Below are 25,431 nucleotides of genomic sequence, written 5' to 3'. Positions count from 1 at the left end.
CTCGTTGAAGACCGAACGCACCCCTCGGGGCAAAATAAGTTTGACACCCCTTGTCTAGGGAGAACCATGTCCTCATTGGAAGCGGAAGATCGCCACTGATTGGGTTTAGAGCATTGTTTTTGTTGTTGTATGGGAGAGTCGTGAGATCTTTTATAATGTAGCCTATCCAATGCGCACAATTGGCCCAGGTTTGGCCGGAGTAGGCCGTCATTGTAAATATGAATTTGTTCTTAACTGACTTGCCTAGTTAAATAAAGGTTAAATAAATTTTTTAAATATAAGCTTCTAAAATTCCATAGGCCTATTGTAAACATGTTCAAGGCAATAGTATAGAATATGTTTATTTTGAGGCCTGAAGGGATTATATAATACTGTAGAACTACTAGTATAGAGAGCAATAGTAATGCCGTCTTTTTGTAGGCACTAACAGAGGCTAACTCCGCCATGGCTCGTTGGCCAAAGCCTGTGGGGAAATTAAATGGGTTTTTTGGATATATACCGAAACTAAGGTCTGTGGTAAACACAGACTTAGATCCATACGTTTTGTTCTCTGCGATAATCTTAATCGGATAACATAACTTTTTGTGAATTTTGAAGCATTTATGTAATCAGAATTAGCACATAATGGCTTCATAATTAATAAAGGTCATGTTAACTGACTGTTATTATCTTATAGAACAAAACTTATAAGATATGTTAAGCCCGTGTTAACCTCAGACCTTATTTTCGGCATTCATAATGGCATAGGATTCATTTCCGGTTTTTAGGACTACAATCTGGCGAGCTCACTAGAGAGCAATAGTAATGCCGTATTTTTGTAGGCACTAACTCCTCCATGGCTAGTTGGCCAATGAGGAAATGAATAGGGTTTCTGAAGGTTTTTTGATAAACACCGAAAATACGGTCTGTGGTAAACACCGGCTTAGGAGACCTTATACGTTTTTTGTTCTATGAGATAATCTTCATCAGCTAACTTTTTGAAGCATTTATTTAATCAAAACAAGAACATAAAGCCTTTATAATTCATAAAGGTAATGTTAACTGACTGATATTATCTCATAGAACAAAACGTATAAGATCTCCTAAGCCTTTGTTATCCTCAGACTTTATTATTTTCGGTGTTTATCCCAAAACCCCTATCACTTATCCCATAGGAATGGTAGAACGAACCAGAGGTAACTCATTTCCGTTTTTTAGGACTACAAGCTGGCGAGCTCTAATTGATGCTTAATGTCGAATGGTTTACGGTAAACTGGGTCACATCACCATGTGATCTCATCCAATGTTTGTAAACATGCGTCAACCACATGTGATTCTGACGTAGCTAAAATAATTCACCATGGTCTGGCCAACCAGCAAACGGGGGAGTGTCAGGGGCGGGCTTCGCGTGTTGCGCTATGGAAAAATCGATGGGGATACTGAAATTATGTGAGGGGTGCTTCATGGAAACAGGTGCTATCCAGTTATTGAAAACATGATCTAGCCTAAAGGGTCGCCAAGGGAGGAAAGAAGACATAATTTGAGGTAAGCTATTTCAGGCTAAGTGATATTTTTATTCTAGGAAATACAGAAACGCGTTGCCAATTTCAGTAGCCTAATGCAAACGATGTAGTAACGACAGATGTATCTAATATCAATGTGTTAACACCTAAATGTATAAACAAATCTGATATAGCCTATGATAAAGTGATCCTCTGTAGTTCAATTGGTAGAGCATGGCGCTTGTAACGCCAGGGTAGTGGGTTCGATCCCCGGGACCACCCATACGTAAAAATGTATGCACACATGACTGTAAGTCGCTTTGGATAAAAGCGTCTGCTAAATGGCATATTATTATTATTATATTATTATTATGGCTATGGTCCTCTTAAAATGCTCTTCACCTTCTAATAAATATGAAAATGGCAATTTAGTAAACGATACATATAGTAGAGGTAGTAAACTAATCAAATACAATTACCATTCCCAATTATGATCGACAGGTAAATAGGTAAATTTGACTGCGTCAGAGCGAGTGCTATTGCGACAAAAGCAATGGAATCCGGTGGGAATTGTAGCCTACCCCGCAGATACTGGAAACCCCTCAGAAACATAGCACGAAGCCTATTACTTAATATGGGCTATTTGTTTTGGATAGAGGAATGTCAGGTAGGCTAAAACTGTTGGCGACGAGATGGCGTGTGAAGCGGGGATAGGGAATAGGATGCTGCGCAAGAGATGGATGTGAGTAAATAGGAGCGAGGAGGATGTTACGCACTTGCACTTAATATTGGCATGATCACTACTTATTTCCTCATGGCCTTATGAAACATGATCAAACACAACAAAGCACAATAATAAAAACAAGACATAGAAAAATAACATGTTATACTTGTTTACAAACAGGCTGTTACTGTTAAAATAAATTAACTTACTGTAGACTATAGTTATGTTTATAATGAATAAGTTCGCGTTCATAAAAGGACTATGCGTGCTACTTACATAATGTTTAATATGAATCTTATGACTGTATGTGAATAAAGGCCATACTGACACATTTGGTGTTGTGATTGCAAGACAGTGCGCACTTGATATACCTAGATGTAAACAAACCAAAACACCATGTAGGTTACTTCCCAGGAGAATGGGGGCGCTGTTGGGCATATTCCCATGACTTGACTTTTCTCCATTCACGGCATTGCATTATCATCTCCAGCTCTAGTATCTAGGCTTCATATTTTCATATTAAATAGATATTTGTGCACCAAATTACAATAATGTACAGACAGAATAATCAACTGAAGGGGCCTAAATGAGCTCAGATTTAAAAATAAGAGTAGCTAAACCCCTGGATTTCTCCTATTCTGTATTGGCATGAGGGGACGGCCAAATATGTTAAGTCAGTTAGCAGGCTTGCCTCGTTTCTATTGGGAACAAACCTTAAATCTACACCTGCCAGAGAAAGCCTTTTTCACAATAGGAGCTTGACAAACTGGTTTGTGGTGCCACTTATTGTTGACAGTCAAGCCACAACCCACTGGGCAAAAACTGGTTGAATCAATGTTGTTTCCACGTCATTTCAACCCCAACATTTTATATGATGACGTTGAATCAACGTGGAAAACTGATTGGATTTGAAAAAAGTCATCAACGTAAATGGAATTTCGTCTTTTTTTCACTCAACTTTTAACCTAAATCTAATGACATAGTGACATGTTTTGTTCATTTCATGTTGAATTCATGTTAGCTGACAACAATGTAAATCAAAACTAGATGTTGAACTGACGTCTGTGTCCAGTGGGAAGCTTCCCAGCCCTGGCTAATGACCCTAACTATTGATGTCTAGGTCCATCCCACTGCTTCACCCTGGGGGGCAGGTCATGAAACTTCACAGGTGAAAATGATTCACAGTACAGGACCATCACTGATTGCCCCCACCAAGTAGATATGCCCAGTCACTGGAAAGTGTCAGTCAGTATGCTTCACGCCACCTCACGCCATAAATCTAGTATGTCAAAAATAATGGTGCGTTAAAATAACTTCCCATGTTATATTCTGAATAGAAAGATGCATTCAGCAACTGTGCATTAACAGCTTGCAAGATGCTGTAAACCTATGTTTCTATATATTTTGATATAAAAACTAACCAAAAATAGCAGTTTCATAACAAACAATTCAAATGTTTACCTCTACTGACCAGTTTATGAATTGACCCACTTTCAGAGACATGGAAATTCCGTGACCTCAATAGCAGTTTTTCTGCTGTCCCAGCCAAACAAACAGAAGCGGACACACGTGTTTGAGAACAACTTTTCTTAATTTAAAATAGCTGCAATATTTCACATCAATGTTTTTGCTGAGGAATATGAAACAAAAACTTAAATGTGCAACCTAATTGAGTTTAGCAAAAGCAGATGCTATCTCTGTCTGCCAATACTCTGTATCTGTCAATCCGTAGCAATGGCAGGAAAACATCCAAACTAAATGTTGTTGTTTACTGCAGGAACTGAATCACATGTAAATTCAATTTAGAGAAAAAAGCGACCCTGGCACTTGTCTTTACAACGGAGCCTTATCCCTCCTACATGGAGATGAGAGTTTGGGAGGTGGAATACTGCTGAGAGATGACAGTGCTAAAATTAAACCCCACTGCCTGCTGGATGATGATGTATAAATAGACAAGTGGGAAGAAGTGGTGTTCGTTCACAGGCATCATTATCAGCTCTGCACTTAAAGTGCTGCTGAGGGGAAAAACCTCTTACGCAATTTTTTATTTATTTGCATCGCTTTGTTATATAGTCCCTGTTAATGATACAATTTATTTCCAATACGTCACTGAGATGCAAAACTCCATTAGAGTAATTATCTGCATATACATCAGTAAGTTGTTTCATGTGAAGCCTAGTGAACTTATGGACCAAAGTATTTGTACGAAACAGAAAGACCTCGAGGTAAAACAAACCTGCAGATAATTTGTCTTCCACTCTCAGATCATGTGACGTGCAGCTTACATTTCACTACAGGCAGAGCAAGAGGTGGAACAGGGTGTAAGCCAACTCTTCGGTCAATAGCCTCGCCACTAACCCCACCCTCCTGCCAGCCAAACACAATGTCATGCTTATCAGCAGCCTGATCAGGTTGTCCACTAATGTAGCTCATCTCTGACAGACTCAATCTGTTGTTTTTCCTTTCAGAGTCCCTGGAGAGGTTCTCAGGGCGATGAGAAATGCAATATACCCACAACACTTCATGCCTCACACCTTATGTTTTCCCTCTGCCTCACTGCACCTCAGCGAGGTAATCAAAAAAGCTTTGCTACACCATCTCCTTCATTGCAGAGTGGCTGTTTCTGCTATCTACCATATAAGTCAATGTGCCCCTCACTCTTACAATTATACAAGATATAACATACAAAACATGGGGATATATTAATTATATTTCTTCATACCATTAACTTTTGAACAGTTTTGAATGTTATTGTACCTCCATTATCTCATTGCATGCCAGATAAATTAGGACCTCTAATCTATCAGAGGATAATCTGTCTATGCTTTTTTGTCACCTGCCCCCCTCTACCCCTCCTGCATGTTATGTCAGGAGCCCTAGCCTTGAATGACCTGTTCCAGTGCCTTACCCCCTCTTAACATCAGCCACTCTTGTCTTATCATTGATGATGGGATGTTATCCTACATTCAGTAAAGTATGCCTTAAAGCATAAATGCCTCTACAAACAATGTACGTATCATATAGGTGTTGCAATACCAACTTGCACACTGTTGACAGACTAAAAAAGGGCCACACAACGGCCTCCCTGTTTTGGTTTAAAAGGGAACGGTGCGCCTTTAAAAGCAGTAGACAGTCCGGTGACTTGGTAAGCAGAAGCGAACTCGGCTCTGAAGCAGAAAATAGAGCAACTGCGAACAGTACAGAGAGAGAAAACAAGAGAGAGGGAAAGAGAGACCCAGTTCATAGATGATGGTGTAGCGGTGAGGCTGCCAGCCTGAGTAGTTCAAGAAGCTGCATTAAATTTGTGTTTAGGTATACATGCCTGGAACTGCTGAATAAATTCATTGGAGAGACCGTGAGCTTGCACACTGGTCTATGAGCTTCTGGTTGTGAGTGAGGCTGACTGTCAAACTAAACTTTGTTGACGTGAGAAAATAACACAACCGATCTGCTAATGTAACAGTCAGTGTAGTGGAGAATATGGCAAGACAGGTGAGAGACAGGAAATTGTGACAGGGAGACAGAAGAGGATATTTTGGAATTAGTTGCTACATCAGTTTTTCACGTCAGTAGGGCAACAGCCAGGGTCATTTTATTTTCAATTAGGCAGAACTTTAAAAGCCTGATTACCTTGCCCTCCATTTTGTTATGTTTGTATTCATCATCTGTGCTCTACTGCATTGTCATTTGAGATGCTGTCTTCTTTCAGGCAAGAGTGTGGATGCCTGCAGGATGCTGATTATGTGGCAGCCAGATGTTCAGATGTACTACTTTGGAATGAATATTCCCGCAGTGAGAGATATTCCTGTTTTCTTCTTATTCCAGATCATTTCTCCTCTGTAATACTCTGACACCTGCAGTGAAACCGTTGATGGGCCAAAAGACTGTATGCTTGTCGAGTGGACAGAGGGAGGCTCAGGGGAGGATACAAGGCATGTGTTGATTTTCAGGAAATCCGCAGGAGACCAAAGAGAGCTATGGGAAGACAGACATCAATTTTTTACCCTGACCTGGGGTCATCCACGGTGCCAACCATCTGCACCCTCCCTTCCTACCCACTTTTCCTGCAGTGAGTGCTAGGATGAGTGGCGTACTTCTCCTGCCAGGAAGTAAGTTGCAGTGTGGCTCTTGGAGGCCTTGACGGATTAATCTCTCTCCTCAGTGAGCCAGCAGAGTGACCAGCTGGTTCTGTGCCTTTTTCTTCCTTCGTCTCTTTCTCCCTGCCTCTCGCTCTCTCTGTCTCTCTCCAAGCCCTGTCAGTCAGTCAGTCAGGGGAGGGATCCAGGCTATGCTTCCTGGAAGAGCTTCCCTCTTAAAGCGGCACCATAGAGTCCTGTATATCATGGCTCCAGATCAGAGTCATTAACCTTGCTCGCTTGGTGACTCAAAGTTGGCAGCAGTAGTAATGGGATGGAATACTTTATCATGCAGCAACTGTAACACAGGCTAAGTGGATGCATTTGTCCCCTATTAGTCTAGGGCTGGGGTGTCAAACATATGGCCCCCGGGTCCAATCCGGCCCATGGGTGGTTTGAGTAAACCACATTTTGACAGCGAGGAAATATAACCCATTTTCAGTGCGGCCCTCCAGACCTTGTTGAAGACCGAATGCACCCCCCGGGGCAAAATAACTTTGACACCCCTTGTCTAGGGAGAACCCTGTCCTCATTGGACGTGGAAGATCGCCACTGATTGGGTTTAGAGAATTGTTTTTGTTGTTGTATGGGAGAGTCGTGAGATCTTTTATAATGTAGCCTATCCAATGTTGATTGAGGAAGACCGATATTGTGACCCAGATATTGTGTCCCTAGTTCTGCTTAACATCCTCTTTCTCTATCCAACTCTGCATAAATCTATTAACCAACACAGGAACTAATTCCTTGAAACACACTCACTTAAACAGTGAAGATGACATCTCTTTTATGTTGTCTCTTGCAGTGCTGAGACCCCATGATGGCCAGAAGTGATGGGTGCATTCCCGAATGTCATTAAGGGGAAAGATGGGCCTGCTGTTCTCTACTTGACAACAGGCATCTGTACAAGGTAATCAAATGCGGAAATCAAATTCAGCCTTCCCAATAGACAAAGTTTTCTCTACACATGTTTCCAAGCCATGAACCTCTGAGATTTAGTTAACTCCACAAAGCCTTTACAGTTTGATTGGCTAAATAGTCCCTTGAGTCTCTATGTTTACATTCATTCATTTACAGGAAGTAGAATATAATTATATGTGTATTCAGCTGATCTTCCCTTAGGGTTTCTTACACCAGGGCATGCAATTGGTGACACTGGGCATCTTCCTCCTTGTAAGGTATTCATGATGATGGTGCATGTGCACTTTAGCTGAGGTCCCGTGTAGCTCGGTTGGTAGAGCATGGCATTTACAACGCACGCCAGGGTTGTGGGTTCGATTCCCACGGGGGGCCAGTATGAGAATGTATGCACTCACTAACTGTAAGTCGCTCTCGATAAGAGCGTCTGCTAAATGACTAAAATGTCAATGTAAATGTACCAATCCTGCAAAGGAATAAAGAGGTCTTAAAATCAAAACCTGTTCATACATGACAGTACTAGTAATAATTGACAAATCCAAAAAGGAGATATGAGAAAAGCTAAACTATGTAAAATATGCCAAAAGTGATATGTTGATGATCCTGATGATGGTTGAAACCTATGCAACTGTGGCTGATACTGTTCAATAGGTACTGAAAGCAAGGCACAGACAGCACCCACTGTTTATTCAACATTTGATAGTAACCATTTTTATTCTGAAACTTCTACAGGGCTGGATGCCTTGGGAGGCCAATGGAGATTCAGACACAGCCCTGACCATAACTTCCCCTGGAAACTGGTTTCAGACGGTGTTTTAGAGTATCATTAACATATCTAGCACCATTTGAAATCAGTGTTCTTGGTGTAAGGAGGACACCATTTAAAGCAGGATGGATGAATGCATACAGTAGGCCTACGGCCGTCTCATCGTGTCTCACACATTTGGCAAGGTGGTACTGGTGGGGGTTAACATTATTTGTTGACTGGATATATGACAATAAAAACATTGTATTCCGTGTCCAATTATGTAAATGTGATGTACCACTGGAATATGCTGTTCTGGGAATCACAGCGCCAGCACAACACACCCTCCAGTGACTGACAGCAATCCCAGGATCACACCTCGCCGCCCCACATCATGACCCCTCTTGCCAAGGCTGACTGTTTTCTTTTGGTGTTTAGAGTCTCTTCTATTTCTAGCACCATTTGAAATCGGTTACAATGTAGGGGGAATATCATCTGAACAGAAGATGAAAAACACCCTTGGTTCCCCCACACAAAAGACTTCTCCTTGATCAAGTCACATCCTTTTTGCTCAAAGCTCAAGTAACCTGAGCTAGCTTGTTATATGTAGTCAAATGTGATCAATAGCACAGCCTGGGTGCAGGGCCGAAATAAGTTGGTATAAAATAAATAGAGCCCGCACACTCATAGGCTCCACCACGTACCTTTATTAATAAACAACGTTTCGATCCTGCAAGGATCTTTGTCAGGTCATTTCACCGGAAGTGTACCACACCCATGTTCATAGACATAAGATGGGCACCAATTATAGTGCTGAGCGATTAGTGCTTTTTGAGGTCATTTCGGTTCGATTATAAAAAAATTATCACGATTTTCGATTTCGATTATTATTTTTACATTAAATGTACTGCATTTTGTGGGTTGGATGATGTAAAAACACAGAATAAAACATTTAATAAAAGTCCCATGATGGTCGTGACTGCCCATGACTGCTTATCACTTATTAACCATCAGTTATTCACATTACTTTACTTTAAAAAGGGGCAATCAGCAGTTGCTCTGTCCATTTTTGGACTTCTAAATTAATTATATGTACCCATTGATTCTGAATATAACTTTTATATGCCTCATGAGCTTAGCTCAACTGTCGTACCCCATCAGAATCCAAAATATAAGCTTGTTTTACTCCAACTTTGTAAACAAACACTATATAGCCTCAAAACATGGTTAAAACTATAATTCTGATGTCATGGATGGTCAGTCTTGCATCCATAGCTTTGTCTATGCATTTGAGAGAGGTTACATTTCTCCAGTCCCATCCATCAGCTTCTTACCAAAACGGGTGGGGAGGAGCTGTGTTATTGTTTCAACTGCTGATTGACGTTTTAATAAAATATTTCAGTTGTGTATATTAGATTAGTTTTATTTGATGACTTTATTATTTCATTCCAAGTCATCATCTCATCTCTCTAGCACTGCTACCTATGCCTTCCTACAAAATCACTTTTTAGTAGTTCTTCAAAGTAAATAAGGCATACTTTTATGACTGCTGAATTCCAACTATCAATCACTTAGATCATGTTTTCAGGTAGAGATACCTCACAAAGAAAGTGCTCTCTGTGTATCCGCTCTTGATTGCGCATTCTTCTGTCTCTTGAGTAGCAGGCATAAAAGAAACAGACCGGACAAGTAGCCGCGCAATGGATTATGGCCATTGTAGTTAATTATCACATTTACTGCGCTAAAATACACTACATGACCAGAAGGACACTACCGTTCAAAAGTTTGGGGTAACTTAGAAATGTCCTTGTTTTCGAAAGAAAAGCAATTTTTCTGTCCATTTAAAATAACATCAAATTGATCAGATATACAGTGTAGACATTGTTAATGTTGTAAATGGCTATTGTAGCTGGAAACGGCTGATTTTTTATGGAATATCTACATAGGCGTACATAGGCCCATTATCAGCAACCATCAGTCCTGTCAGGATGTCAGTGTGATGCGTAGGACGAAGTCAGGCACAGGACACAGAGCTAATCGAAAACGTACTTTACTCGTAGGTAACGTCAAATAACATAACCTCCACGCAGGGAGGAAACAAACCCGTTCACCAGACGACAACCAACCATGAACAAACACGCACAACATACAGTGGGAGCCAGAGGGTAAATAGGGCAGTGATCAATGATAATGGGAAACAGGTGTGAACAATCAAGACAAGACAAGTAGAACACAGAAACATAGATCAGTAGCAGCTAGTACTCCGGTGACGACGAACGCCGAAGCCTGCCCGAGCAAGGAGGAGGAGCAGCCTCGGCTGAATCCGTGACAAGTCCTGTGTTCCAATGGCACGTTGTGTTTGCTAATCCAAGTTTATCATTTTAAAAAGGCTAATTGATCATTAGAAAAACCTTTTGCAATTATGTTAGCACAGCTGAAAACTGTTATGCTGATTAAAGAAGCAATAAAACTGGCCTTCTTGAGACTAGTTGAGTATCTGGAGCATCAGCAATTGTGGGTTCGATTACAGGCTCAAAATGGCCAGAAACAAAGAACTTTCTTCTGAAACTCATCAGTCTATTCTTGTTCTGAGAAATGAAGGCTATTCCATGTGAGAAATTGCCAAGAAACTGAAGATCTCGTAATATTGCTGTTTTTGTTTTCAAGCGGTCACAAAAACCATCAAGCGCTATGATGAAACTGGCTCTCATGAGGACCGCCACAGGAATGGAAGGCCAAGAGTTACCTCTGCTGCAGAGGATAAGTTCATTAGAGTTACCAGCCTCAGAAATTGCAGCCCAAATAAATGCTTCACGGAGTTCAAGTAACAGGCACATCTCAACATCAACTGTTCAGAGGAGACTGTGTGAATCAGGCCTTCATGGTCAAATTGCTGCGAAGAAACCACTACTAAAAGGACACCAATAAGAAGAGACGTGCTTGGGCCAAGAAACACAATCAATGGACATTAGACCTGTGAAAATCTGTCCTTTGGTCTAGAGTCCAAATTTGAGATTTTTGGTTCCAACCGCCGTGTCTTTGTGAGACGCGTTGTTGGTGAACGGATGATCTCCTCATGTGTATTTCCCACCTTAAAGCATGGAGGAGGAGGTGTTATGGTGTGGGTGTGCTTTGCTGGTGACACTGTGTGATTTATTTAGAATTCAAGGCACACTTAACCAGCATGGCTACCACAGCATTCTGCATTGATACGCCATCCCATCTAGTTTGGGCTTAGTGGGACTATCATTTATTTTACAACAGGACAATGACCCAACACACCTCCAGGCTGTGTAAGGGCTATTTTACCAAGAAGGAGAGTGTTAGAGTACTGCTTCAGATGAGCTGGCCTCCACAATCCCCCGACCTCCACCCAATTGAGATGGTTTGGGATGAGTCGGACCGCAGAGTGAAGGAAAAGCAGCCAACAAGTGCTCAGCATATGTGGGAACTCCTTCAAGACTGTTGGAAAAGCATTCCAGGTGAAGCTGGTTGAGAGAATGGCAAGAGTGTGCAAAGCTGTCAAAAAAATAAATAATAATAATAATTGTAAAGTGGTTATCCCACTGGCTATAGGGTGAATGCACCAATTTGTAAGTCGCTCTGGATAAGAGCGTCTGCTAAATGACGTAAATGTAAATGCAAAGGGTGGCTTTTTGAAGAATCTCAAATACAAAATATTTTTTGCTTACTACATGTTTCCATATGTGTTATTTCATAGTTTTGATGTCTTCACTATTATTCTACAATGTAGAAAATAGGAAAAATATAGGAAAACCCTGGAATGAGTAAGTGTGTCCAAACTTTTGACTGGTACTGTACATTTAGCTAACATTAGATAGTTCATCCAGAGATTCTTACCTTTGCCTCGATTTGGGGCGGCAGGTAGCTTAGTGGTTAAGAGCGTTATGCCAGTAACCGAAAGGTCGCTGGTTCTAATCCCTGAGCCGACTAGGTGAAAAATCTGTCGATGTGCCCTTGAGCAAGGCACTTAACCCTAATTGCTCCTGTAAGTCGCTTTTTTTTTGGGGGGGGGGGTAAATAAAGGAGAATATATTGATAAAAGTCCCCTTGACCTAGAGAGATTTACACGGTTATCAAAACTTCATGCCAGGGTAAGCCTACACAAAACACAGTCTTTATTTAAAAAGTGTTTCCAAAGTCCCCTATGGAAAAAATGAATTGTGGAAAAAGAATTGTAACCATTTCCCTGTTAGACCTCTAAGTTATATGGGTATTATGAATCATACTGTGGTACACTATTGTGGGAGGCTATATTGTCAACCAATCATTAGGGTGTTTTTGTTTTACTCACACGAACATGAGCGAAGACATTACTAAAACAGGGACCAATTTTTCCCCAATTCATGTATACAGTGGAAATACAAATTAATGTGATATTTAAGGCTCTCTCTCACCAATTGATTGTAGGCCTACAATAGACACACATATTTTCAGTTTGAGTGTGTCATATTTGTTTATTTCGACATTATAAAGAACATTTTTAATAATCAAACAATGGCAACACCGCCATGTTGCACTGAGTGAGCCTTGCTGTTGGAAAACCACATCAGTGTCCGACTTTCTGCTGTCACAGATGCACATCCCTGACTTAATGCTGCGTTGAAAACAACTGGGTACTCAGAAAAAAAAACGAGTTCCGACTGTGAAAAATCGATTTGAACGGTCATCCAACTCGGAATTCCAACTCGGGATCTCAGGCCTCTTTCTAGAGCTCAGACATTCCGACCTTAAGATCCCTGACGTCATGATTTGACCTTGTATTTTTCTGAGTTCCCAGTTGTTTGGAAAGCGACATTCCTCCTTGACTTTCGTCTACAGTCGGTTGCTTTCGCCTTACCACTCAAACCATTGTTATCCGTCAGGTGATTGGTTGAGCCTTCTTGGGTGCGTGACATCACTCCGAGGCCTTCCCAAAATAATGGTGGACAATTTCTCTCCCCTCAGATCTAAAACCAGTAGTACTAGTAACCACCAACTTCACTGACAGTAGCCTTATCTTAAAATTAAAAGACATAGCTATCTAATATTCCCGTACACCAATGACATTGTCACGGATTCTGCCGAGACTGCCCTTCCTTCTGGTTCGGGCAGGCTTCGGCGTTTGTCGTCACCGGAATACTAGCTGCTGCCGATCTATGTTTTATGTTTCTATGTTCATCTGGTTGTTGTCTAGTGTTGCACACCTGTTTCCCATTATGGTATTATGTCCTTCCCTATTTAACCTGTTCGCTCCCACTGTGTGTTGTGCGTGTTTGTTACTTGTTTCGAGTGTCGTTTGTGAGCGGGTTTGCTCCTCCCTGTGTTGGAGATTTTGCTTGTTTCTTTACTATACAGTAAAGTAGATTTTCATTTCATTCTGTGTCCTGCGCTTGACTCTGGCCTACCGCATTCCACAGACATTCCTGACAGACATTGTCGCCGAGGAGGGCTTGTTAGCTAGCTACAGGATTTGAGTCACCTGAGCCATGTTCTTATCAGGGCTGCCAACTTTTGAAGAAAGCTTGGAGTGGGATTTGCCCCCTGGCACAATCGCTAGAAGGCAATTCTACGTATTTTGACATGGCTTAGGCCTATGACCCCTGATATATGTTTACAAAGTGCTGGGTGTTTGAAAATGTTCTTGTTATAATTTCTCAAAAATCACACAACCGTCAAGGAAAATCGAATGAATATCAATATTCAGGTGGTTTGTGCCTACTAGTTGAATATCCTTGCCATTATCTTACTCTACATAGAAAAAATATGATGCCTTTATGAGTTGTGAGTTTCCTTACCATCTCTGCCTATCATGTGCACAATACTAAAATGTCTCAAATTATATTTGATTCCCGGAGCATTTAATATCCAATGCTTATTTGTATACCTTATTCAAAACTGTCCATGAATGGCTGCAAAAATACATAGCCTCATATCATTCATTTTCAAAGACACAAGTAGGCATATCAGATTTCAAATATGTGATTACACTGGCAAAATAGGGAAGAAGTGGAATAATAAAATACGTTTGGGGAATAACAATAGTGTTCTTGCTGACAAGCACAGAAATGACCCCCCTATATGTTAGTCCATTGTTAAGAATGAGAACTGTTCCACTGATCAGACTAAATAAAGTAAATAGATAATAAAATCTCCTGAAGACAAGATTACATAAATGTGCCCCTACACCCTAACCACATTCTTCTTCAATTTTTTTCCCACTCTAGAAGTAAACGTGCACTTTTGGGTTCACAATCTGTTTGACAAAATGATTTCATAGTTACAAATCAGGCAGAGCCCCAGCTATTTAGAGCCCCACCTGTTTAGCTATAAAATATATATATATATATATATATATATATATATATATATATATATATATATATATATATATATATATATATATATTTCTTTTTTTTGGCCCTGTTTTGCATGTTATTTTGGCATTAATACGTGTCACATATCAGTTTGCAAACAATGTAAAAACATAATAATAATAGAGTTAATAAAGCTGCATACAAACATTGTCTCTTTTTTGCTTTCTTGAGTAAGGTAGCTCCAAAATGCGGGTGTTTCAGCCTAGCTCAGTGCTTTCTGTGGTGGTGGGGCAGCCAGCGGAAAATACGGAGCGTAGGGGTTGGTAATGTTCTCTAGTTGCGCCGTGATTGGCTCAGTGTTCTGTCACTGATGGGGACACTACATTTCTGCAAAATCTACGGGTAGAGCTCGAAAATTCAAGCCCCTTGGGTGCTGCCATAGATTAACATTAGAAGTGCCTATCAAAGAAGGCTCAAGGTCATTGGCCACAGTTAAAATGATGTCAAATCACATTATATCTACCATAGCTTTGACTGGACTGATCATGTCAACATCATAGTTTCAAAATCTTAACTAGCACGCTAGACAAGCAGTCATCATCATGAATCAAGTCGACAATGTACTGGCAAATCCTTTTCAATCCTTGTCATATGAAGAGAAATTATAGATAAAACGTATCGGTGCTCATCGGCCATTGGACATAAACATTACACAACAAGATGGAAATCGCAAATTCAACAATGAGTGGTTTGGAAAGAATCAGTGACTAACTGCAAGCGTTGCAAAGCAATCACTAGCCTGATATTCATTGGAGAGGGTTTGTGGTCATAATCTGGGTTTAAGGGTCTCTTTTCCAAGCTTGAAAGGATTAACATTCACATGCAACACCATGGGCCAGAAAATGTTGAATATTAGCCAACTAATCTTGGATTTCCTAAATCTTTGATACATCTGGGGCAATTTGCTCATATCAAGCTACAGTTTGTGGAAAGGTAAAAATAACAATTAGTGGACTCGCTTTATGAATATTCAGACAGTGAAACTAAAATAGATTGGTAGCTAGCTGGTGAGGCTTTTATTTATTTCACAATTAATTATGCTGAAGCTGGGTTTTCCACGTTGTTCTGTGCTTACAGCAACCTTAAAGCAGACGGCTATGCAGCGCAGTCACACACCCAAGAAGGCTAAACCAATCATCCAACGTAATTCATGAATATGAATTACTTTTTATTTATAAAGATATAGGACAAAACACATCACGACAAGAGAGACACCACAACACTATATAAAGAGAGACCTAAGACAACAACATAGCAACACAGCATGGTAGCAACAAAACATGACAACTACATGGTAGCAACACAACATGGCAGCAGCATAACATGATAGCAGCACAAAACATGGTACAAACATTATTGGGCACAGACAACAGCACAAAGGGCAAGAAGGTAGAGACAACAATACAACATGTGAAGCAGCCACAACTGTCAGTAGGAGTATCCATGACTGAGTCTTTGAATGAAGAGATGGAGATAAAACTGTCCCGTTTGAGGGTTTTTTGTAGCTCGTTCCAGTCGCTAGCTGCAGCGACCTTTAACAGAATGTGACTGGCAGAACGGGTGTTGTATGTGGAGGATGAGGGCTGCAGTAGGTATCTCAGATAAGGGGGAGTGAGGCCTAAGAGGGTTTTATAAATAAGCATCAACCAGTGGGTCTTGCGACGAGTATACAGAGATTACCAGTTTACAGAGGAGTATAGAGTGCAGTGATGTGTCCTATAAGGAGCATTGGTGGCAAATCTGATGGCCGAATGGTGAAGAACATCTAGCCGCTTGAGAGCACAATTACCAGCCGATCTATAAATTACATCTCCATAATCTAGTATGGGTAGGATGGTCATCTGAATCAGGGTTAGTTTGGCAGCTGGGGTGAAAGAGGAGCGATTATGATAGAGGAAACCAAGTCTAGATTTAACCTTAGCCTGCAGCTTTGATATGTGCTGAGAGAAGGACAGTACCGTCTAACCATACTCCCAAGTACTTGTATGAGGTGACTAATTCCCACGGGGGGCCAGTATAAAAAAATATGTATTCACTAACTGTAAGTCGCTCTGGATAAGAGCGTCTGCTAAATGACTAAAATGTAAAAATGTAAAATGTACCGCAAGCTCTAAACCCTCAGGAGGTAGTAATCACACCGGTGGGGAGAGGGGCATTCTGGGGAGAGGGGCATCCTACGAAAGGAAATTTAGCCCGAGGGATAGCGTTGCTGCACCTGCTCACCTGCCATCTCCCCGTCAGCACATGCTTTGTGCAAGACGAATCAGCTCCCAACATATAGCTCACTGATAGGCCAACCCTTACTATTCTATTGAATGCAAAAATATAATAATTCAGGTAGGTTATAAAACATAGACAATATGTGATGTGCTTCAATTGTTCTTCAGCTTCAGTGAAACCAGGCGATTCATCCAAGGAAGTAGTGAAGTTGACCTGCCATGACTCGAAGGGGGAAATCTGGGTGAGGACATTTTCCAGTCATGTCATCTCATTGAACCTCTGGATCTGAAACTGGGATTGGTTGCATGTTCCTGACCAGCCAGGACGTGGAGTGGATCTATTTTCTTTAGCCCTACCCTTTGGTAACCTAACGTAGCAGGCGTAAAAAGACCCCTGAGCAGAGTTCCCACATCCGTTTTTCAGGGGAAATGGAACAGTGGTGTAAAGCAAAAGTAAACATACTTTGAAGTACTACTTAAGTAGTTTGAGGGTTTCTGTACTTTACTATTTATATTTTTTGACAACATTTACTTTTACTCCATTACATTTGTAATTAAATATACAGTGAGCTCCATAATTCATTGGACAGTGACAATTTTTTTGTTATTTTGGTTCTGTACTCTAGCACTTTGAGTTTGAAAGGATACAATGACAATGAGGATGAAGTGCAGACTGTCAGCTTTAATTTGAGGGTATTTTCATATATATCGGATGAACTGTTTAGAAATGATAGCACCTTTTATACATGGGCCCCCCATTTTAAGGTACTACAAGTATTTGTTAAATTGGCTTCACAGATGTGTGTCGTTAGGCAGGTGTATTCATTTGTGTCGTTAGTGAATGCAGGAGAGCTGTTGATGAATAGCATTGATTCTAGACTTTGCTATTGCCTTTGGAGGTTGTTGTTGTGGTGTGACAACATGAGGAAGACAGCAGTGTCGATGCAAATGAAGCTGGCCGTCATAAGGCTCAGAAATGAAAATCAATCAATCAGGAACATTGCAAAAACCCTGGCCATGCCCAAGTCAACAGTTTGGTTCATCATTAACAAGAAAAAAACAACCGGTGAACTCAATTATGTCAAAAGACCCGGTAGACCGAGGAAGACCACTGTAGTGGATGACCGGAGAATACTCTCTATGGTGAAGAAAACCCCCCTGACAACAGCCCAACAGATCAAAAACACTCTCCTGGATGCAGGTGTAGATGTGTCAAAGTCTGCCATACGTAGAAGACTACACCAGCAGGACTACAGAGGGTACACTACAAGATGCAAACCACTGATAAGCCTGAAGAACAGAAAGGCGAGATTACAGTTTGCTAAAAAGCACCTAAAAGAGCCCCAAGAGTTCTGGAAAAAAGTATTGTGGACAGATGAGACAAAGATTAACATGTACCAGAGTGATGGAAAGAGGAAAGTGTGGAGAAAAAAAAGAAATGCCCATGATCCAAAGCATACCACCTCATCCGTGAAACATGGTGGAGGGGGTGTTATGGCTTGGGCCTGTATGGCTGCCAGTGGAACAGGCTCACTTGTCTTCATCGATGATGTGACTGCAGACAGAAGTAGAACAATGAATTCTGAAGTCTATAGAAATATTTTATCTGCTCAGATAAAACCAAATGCCTCCAAACTCATTGGACGGCACTTCATCATGCAACAAGACAATGATCCTAAACATACTGCTAGAGCAACAAAGGGGTTTTTGATGGCCAAAAAGTGGAAAATCCTTGACTGGCCGAGTCAATCACCGGATCTGAATCCAATTGAACATGCATTTTACATGCTGAAGAGGAGACTGAAGGCAATAAGTCCCCAAAATAAGCAGGAACTGAAGATGGCTGCAGTACAGGCCTGGCAGAGCATCACCAGGGAAGATACCCAGCGTCTGGTGATGTCAATGCATCGCAGACTTCAAGCAGTCATTGCATGCAAAGGATATGCGACCAAATATTAACAATGATTACTTTATTCTACATTATGTTAAACTGTCCAATGTTTTTTTATGCCCGAAAAAGGGGGGGACCATGTACAAAAGCTTCTATAATTTCTAAACGGTTCATCCGATATGTATGAATATACCCTCAAATTAAAGCTGACAGTCTGCACTTCACCCTCATTGTCATTGTATCCTTTCAAACTCAAAGTGCTAGAGTACAGAACCAAAATAACAAAAAAATTGTCACTGTCCAATGAATTATGGAGCTCACTGTATGTACTTTTTACTCCCATACATTTTCCCTGACACCCAAATGTACTTTTTACAATTCAAATGCTCAGGCAGGACAGCATTATGGTCCAATCAACGTGTTGTCATCCCTACTGCCTCTGATCTGGCAGACTCACTAAACACAAATACTGCATTTGTAAATGACGTCTGAGTGTTGCAATGTGCCCCCTGGCTGCCCGTAAATAATAATTTTAAAAAAGCAAGAAAGTCCTGCCATCTAGTTTGTTAATTTAAGGAATTTGATTAGCTTTTACTCTTTACTTGTACTCAAGTATGACAACTGACTACTTTTTCCACCTCTGTGGGATACTTAAGTACATTTAAAGCAGATACTATTAGACTTTTACTCAAGTAGTATTTTACTGGGTGACTTTTAACTTGAGTCATTTTCTATGAAGGTAACTTTACTTAATACTCAAGTATGACAATCGAGTACTTTTTCCACCAATGAAACGGAAGTTAGGTTGAAAATACTGTATGTTAGGGTTTCTGGCGACCCCGCATAGGCTAAAATGCGATTTATGGTCATTCCGACATCTGCATTGGCCGTACAGCATTTACTGAGAGGAGGCCTCTGCTGAAGTCAGGGCATTCATACTTCTTGCGCTTCGCAGAGCAGAGCTGTTGTGAAGGAAGTAGTCAAGGAAGAGAGTGTGTGTGTTTATACAGGACATACCATATCCATCTACCATCAACCAGCCATCTCAATGCGGAGCTATACGGAGCCCTCCACATTGTTACAAAATTTGAGAGGCACTGCATGGTCGGTCAATCAATCCAATATCTGCATTGGCTGTGCAGCATTTACGGTGATATGGCCTCTGCAGAAGTCAGGGCATTCATACTTCTTACGTTTCACGGAGCAGCGCAGAGCTGTTGAGAAGGAAGTTGTCAAGGAAGTGAGTTTGTGTTTATACAGGACCTCCCGCCCTCACATACCGTCAACCAATCATGTCAATGCGGAGCTATACTGAGCCCTCCACATTGTTCAAACATTTGAGAGGCTCACGGTGACGTGGTACAGAGCTCAATTTGGCCTCTACGTGCCTTCGGAGCAGTGGCGATTTTAGCATGTAAATCTTGGTCGGGCAAACTCAAACAAATGTTTTTGGATGCATGCCAGCAAAGCCACAACACAACACTAAATAATACATTAATTGCACAATAATGGTGACAAACGGTGCCCACAAACTGTTAGGGCCTACATAAAGCAGTCCCAACAGCAGCGATTTATTTTCAGCAACATGGAGTTAATCCTTACCACTGCTACACCTGGCTATCAGCAGAGCCTTGTCTGGCAGCGAAACAGTTAATTCAGCCTCATTTACTGCCTTAAAAAAAACTTTACTGATATGGCTGACTTGCTTAAACAAATGTGGTTTCTACTGACAATTGAGACGTACAAACTGGCATAAGGGAACGATGAGCGGATAACCGGCAATCCATAATTTTGATTAAGACATTAATGAGCGAGCTAAGACGGACGTAGTCAATATAACTATTTGTTCAGCACTTTTAAAATGTACAGCGACAGAAATCAGAACATGGGCCGTTCTTACAGTATTCTCCCAGTACACCAAGTCAGAACCGTAGGATAAATAAAGGGGGCATATAAGCAGACAATGAAAGCTCTTACAATATTCGATGATGACATTTCTCTAAATCAGGCTTTGTGCACTACCAAGTCAGAACAGTAGGCTAAGTTATGAGGGGGAAAGGGATCCAATTATTAGGGTGAGGCACATGGGCTATTAACAGCTTACTACACAACATACACTTAATATCACTTTCTAAGCTACAGTATACATATCTCCCTGGCATATTACATAATTTATGCAGCAGCATACAAGACATTTCTGGACTCACCTTGTTGTGCTGTGCTCACTTGAACAGGACGATGGCGCAGCTGCCCTGGGGGGCAAGTTTTGTCATCAGACTTTGTCATCAAAGTCTGGCATTCTCTGGATTTATGGTGCTTTCAAGACAACTGGGAACTGAAAAAAAAAAACAAAGTTGAATCATGACGTCAGTGATCTTCAGGTCAGAGCCCTAGTAAGAGGCCCGAGTTCCCGACTTGGAATTCCGAGTTGGATGACCGTTCAGAACGTATTTTCCCAGTCGGAGCTCGTTTTTTTTCAGAGTTCCCAGTTGTTTTGAACTCACTGAAGTCTGAGATTTCCCAGTTCTGAGTTTCCAGTTGTTTTGAACACGGTGAAGGCATGCTGGATTGACAGCATGGCCAATGTATTAAACATTTTCTGGCCCATGGTGTTGCATGTGAATGTTTATCCTTTTAAGCTTGGAAAATAGACCCTTAAACCCAGACTTCGACCACAAACCCTCTCCACTAAATAGCAGGCTAGTGATTGCTTTGCAGTTAGCCACTGATTCCTTCCAAACCACTCATTGTTGAATTGCGATTTCCAACTTGTTGTGTAATGTTTATGTCCAATGGCCGATGAGCACCGATACGTTTTATCTATAATTTCTCTTCATATGACAAAGATTTGCCAGTACATTGTCGACTTGATTCATGATGATGACTGCTTGTCTAGCTTCCTAGCTAAGATTTTAAAAGTATGATGTTGACATGATTGGTCCAGTCAAAGCTACTGTAGATATAACGTGATTTGACGTCATTTTATCTGTAGCCAATGACCTTGAGCCTTCTTGGAGGGGCACTTCTAATGTTAATCTATGGCAGCACCCAAGGGCCTTGAATTTTCAAGCTCTACCCGTAGCATTTTGCAGTAACCCATGAGTGAAAGAACACTGAGCCAATCACGGCACAACTAGAGAACATTACCAACCCCTACGCTCCGTATTTTCTGCTAGCTGTATGCGGCTTTATTAACTCAATTATTATTATTATTTATTTTACATTGTTTGCAAACTGATATGTGACACGTATTAATGCCAAAATAACACGCAAAACAGGCAACAACAAAAAATGCAATATCTAAAACTCAGCAAAAAAAGAAACGTCCTTTTTCAGGACCCTGTCTTTCAAAGAATTCGTAAAAATCCAAATAACTTCACAGATCTTAATTGTAAAGGGTTTAAACACGGTTTCCCATGCTTGTTCAATGAACTATAAACAATTAATGAACATGCACCTGTGGAACGGTCGTTAAGACACTAACAGCTTACAGACGGTATGCAATTAAAGTCACAGTTATGAAAACTTAGGACACTAAAGAGGCCTTTCTACTGACTCTGAAAAACACCAAAAGAAAGATGTCCAGGGTCCCTGCTCATCTGCGTGAACGTGCCTTAGGCATGCTGCAAGGAGGCATGAGGACTGCAGATGTGGCCAGGGCAATAAATTGCAATGTCCGTGCTGTGAGACACCTAAGACAGCGCTACAGAGAGACAGGACGGACAGCTGATCGTCCTCGCAGTGGCAGACCACGTGTAACAACACCTGCACAGGATCGGTACATCCGAACATCACACCTGCGGGACAGGTACAGGATGGCAACAACAACTGCCCGAGTTACACCAGGAACGCACAATCCCTCCATCAGTGCTCAGACTGTCCGCAAAAGACAGAGGCTGGACTGAGGGCTTGTAAGCCTGTTGTAAGGGAGGTCCTCATCAGACATCACCGGCAACAACGTCGCCTATGGGCACAAACCCACCGTTGCTGGACCAGACAGGACTGGCAAAAAGTGCTCTTCACTGACGAGTTGTGGTTGTCTCACCAGGGGTGATGGTCGGATTCGCGTTTATCGTCGAAGGAATGAGCGTTACACCGAGGCCTGTACTCTGGAGCGGGATCGATTTGGAGGTGGAGGGTCCGTCATGGTCAGGGGCGGTGTGTCACAGCATTATTGGACTGAGCTTGTTGTCATTGCAGGCAATCTCAACGCTGTTCATTACAGGGAAGACATCCTTCTCCCTCATGTGGTACACTTCCTGCAGGCTCATCCTGACATGACCCTCCAGGATGACAATGCCACCAGTCATACTGCTCGTTCTGTGCGTGATTTCCTGCAAGACAGGAATGTAAATGTTCTGCCATGGCCAGTGAAGAGCCCGGATCTCAATCCCATTGAGTACGTCTGGGACGTGTTGGATTGGAGGGTGAGGGCTAGGGCCATTCCCCCCAGAAATGTCCAGGAACTTGCAAGTGTCTTGGTGGAAGAGTGGGGTAACATCTCACAGCAAGAACTGGCAAATCTGGTGGAGTCCATGAGGAGGAGATGCACTGCAGTACTTAATGTAGCTGGTGGCCACACCAGATACTGACCGTTACTTTGAATTTTGACCCCCCCCCCCCTCTTTGTTCACGGACACATTTTCAATTTCTGTTAGTCACATGTCTGTGGAACTTGTTCAGTTTATGTCTTAGTTGTTGAATCTTGTTATGTTCATACAAATATTTACACATGTTAAGTTTGCTGAAAATAAACGCAGTTGACAGTGAGAGGACGTTTCTTTTTTTGCTGAGTTAGTCCTTGGCAATCTCATCCAGGTAAGCACATTGATGACTAATAGGTCGACTGATGGCCAGTCTGTAAGCCAGAAAATGTATATATATTTTTTTGGCTAAACAGGTGGGGCTCAAAACAAGTGGGGCTCTGCCTGATTTGTAACTATGAAATCATTTTGTCAAACAAATTGTGAACCCAAAAGCGTACTTTTGCTTCTAGAGTGGGAAAAAAATTGAAGTAGAATGTGGTTAGGGTGTAGGGGCAGATTTATGTAATCTTGTCTTCAGGAGATTGTATTATCTATTTACTTTATTTCGTCTGATCAGTGGAACAGTTCTCATTCTTAACAATGGACTAACATATAGGGGGTTCATTTCTGTGCTTGTCAGCAAGAACACTATTGTTATTCCCCAAACGTATTTTATTATTCGACTTCTTACCAATTTTGCCAGTGTAATCACATATTTAAAATCTGACATGCCTACTTGTGTCTTTGAAAATGAATGATATGAGGCTTTGCAATGGCGTCACACCATCCATTTGGCGCCTACGACCACATTTTCAGATCAAACATAAATTGGTTCTTACAAAATTTGAGATGCGCAAAGCGATGCGGTACAGAGCACAACTTGGCTCTGCGTGCATCTTGAGACTCCGCAATTGCGTCACACCATCCATACGGCGCCTCCAACCACATTTTCTGATCAAGCTGAAATTAGCTCGTACACAATGATGTGGTATGGAGCTTAATTTGGCCTCTGCAAGCCTGGGGAGGCTCCGCAATTGAATCACACCCTCTGTACGGAGCCTCCGAACCGCATTGCCAGATCAATCATGAATCGGTTTGAACCCTTTGGAAACATGTAGTGCAGTTTGTAGATTTATCACTAATAACCCGTGCTACTAAGAAATACCACAAGGTGGCAGCCTTTCACTGTGAAAAGACAGGCAATTCATACACTTGTTTGTTCTATCATAGCCCGTCATCGACTACAGTTCGGTCATGGGAAAGTCTAGCCCAAGATGTACCGTTACTCCTTAAATTCCAAGGACCTTCCTTGTATGTTATTTTCAGAGGTAGACTGGATCTGGCAGCCAAAACAGCCAAATACTCCATCTAAACGTGAATCGATTCTCAATTGCGATACGGTTCTAGTACTTTCATATCACATCAAAATAATTTCACAAATGCAAAATATACACTTACTGTACATGGCTTTAACCGGCATTATCACAGTTGCAGCAGACCGTATTTTTCAGTGACAACACGTTTCTCACGGCCTTCTTCCATTACACACAGGTGTTCGGAGCATGCTAGGTAGCTAATTAGCAAAGGTGGACCCTCTCTCTTCCGTAAACACGCGCTGTAACATGGATATATGGCCGTGTGGGAACACTAGCCCTACCCCTATAAAGGTGAGTATCAATTAAAATATATATATATATCGCTTATATGAACATATTGCTTAGCAAAAGACGCCTTCGTCCAATTACTCTTATGTGTAATGCAATGGAACTGAGAGTCATGATCAAGGACTAGGGAAAGTCTATAATCAGGTTTATTGACAGACATAGATTAATGTAAAATGGCAGGAATATAATTTGATTAATTTGTTTAATCCAACATTATGTATTATTGTTTGTTTTATTAACCCTCTTTCAACTGCTATGCAGTAGCCTACTGTTTGGAAGCAGTTGGGGTCAACTGTCACATCTCATGTTGTCCTCCCTCCATCCAACCAGATGACAAAGGAGTCTCTTTTCTACTCCAACATGCTGTACTACCGCTCCACCAGTTCTGAGGTTATTGTTCACACAACAATTTGTGTCCTTAAAAATACTGATTAAGGCCAGGCACCACAGGCTAAAATGACCTTTTTACATGTTCTTATCTATTTTGAGATTTTTGTTAAGTTTGGTCCATTAATATTATTAAGTTAAAAAATGGATGAAAATGTATATTTTCGTTATTTTATCATACTATTATCATCAAAATGTCATGAATTGTAACCACTTTTAAATGGACATACATCCGTAATTTCAAAGCTCGCTACATTGAATTTAAAAGCCCATTTCATAGAGAATGTTACAAAGTGGACTATATACAGTTGAAGTCGGAAGTTTACATACACTTAAGTTGGAGTCATTAAAACTCGTTTTTCAACC

At 41.2% G+C, this 25,431-nt stretch overlaps 1 long non-coding RNA gene across 2 annotated transcripts; it reads left to right on the top strand.

Annotated features, from left to right (window-relative positions):
- Positions 1 to 1,129: 1,129 nt before the first annotated feature.
- LOC311133881 lies at positions 1,130 to 8,966 on the top strand. Of its 2 annotated transcripts, XR_014613642.1 has the most exons (3): positions 1,130 to 4,776; positions 6,031 to 6,314; positions 7,144 to 8,966. It is a non-coding gene; the product is annotated as an uncharacterized lncRNA (long non-coding RNA). The 2 variants fall into 2 exon arrangements; XR_014613643.1 differs by having other exon boundaries at positions 6,031 to 8,966.
- The last annotated feature ends 16,465 nt before the right edge of the window (positions 8,967 to 25,431 follow it).

The sequence above is a fragment of the Coregonus lavaretus genome (genome assembly GCF_964263955.1).
Source record: "Coregonus lavaretus genome assembly, chromosome: 8".
NCBI lineage: Eukaryota > Metazoa > Chordata > Actinopteri > Salmoniformes > Salmonidae > Coregonus > Coregonus lavaretus.
Note: the sequence above shows the minus strand (reverse complement) of the source record. Positions and strands in the feature narration are given on the sequence as shown.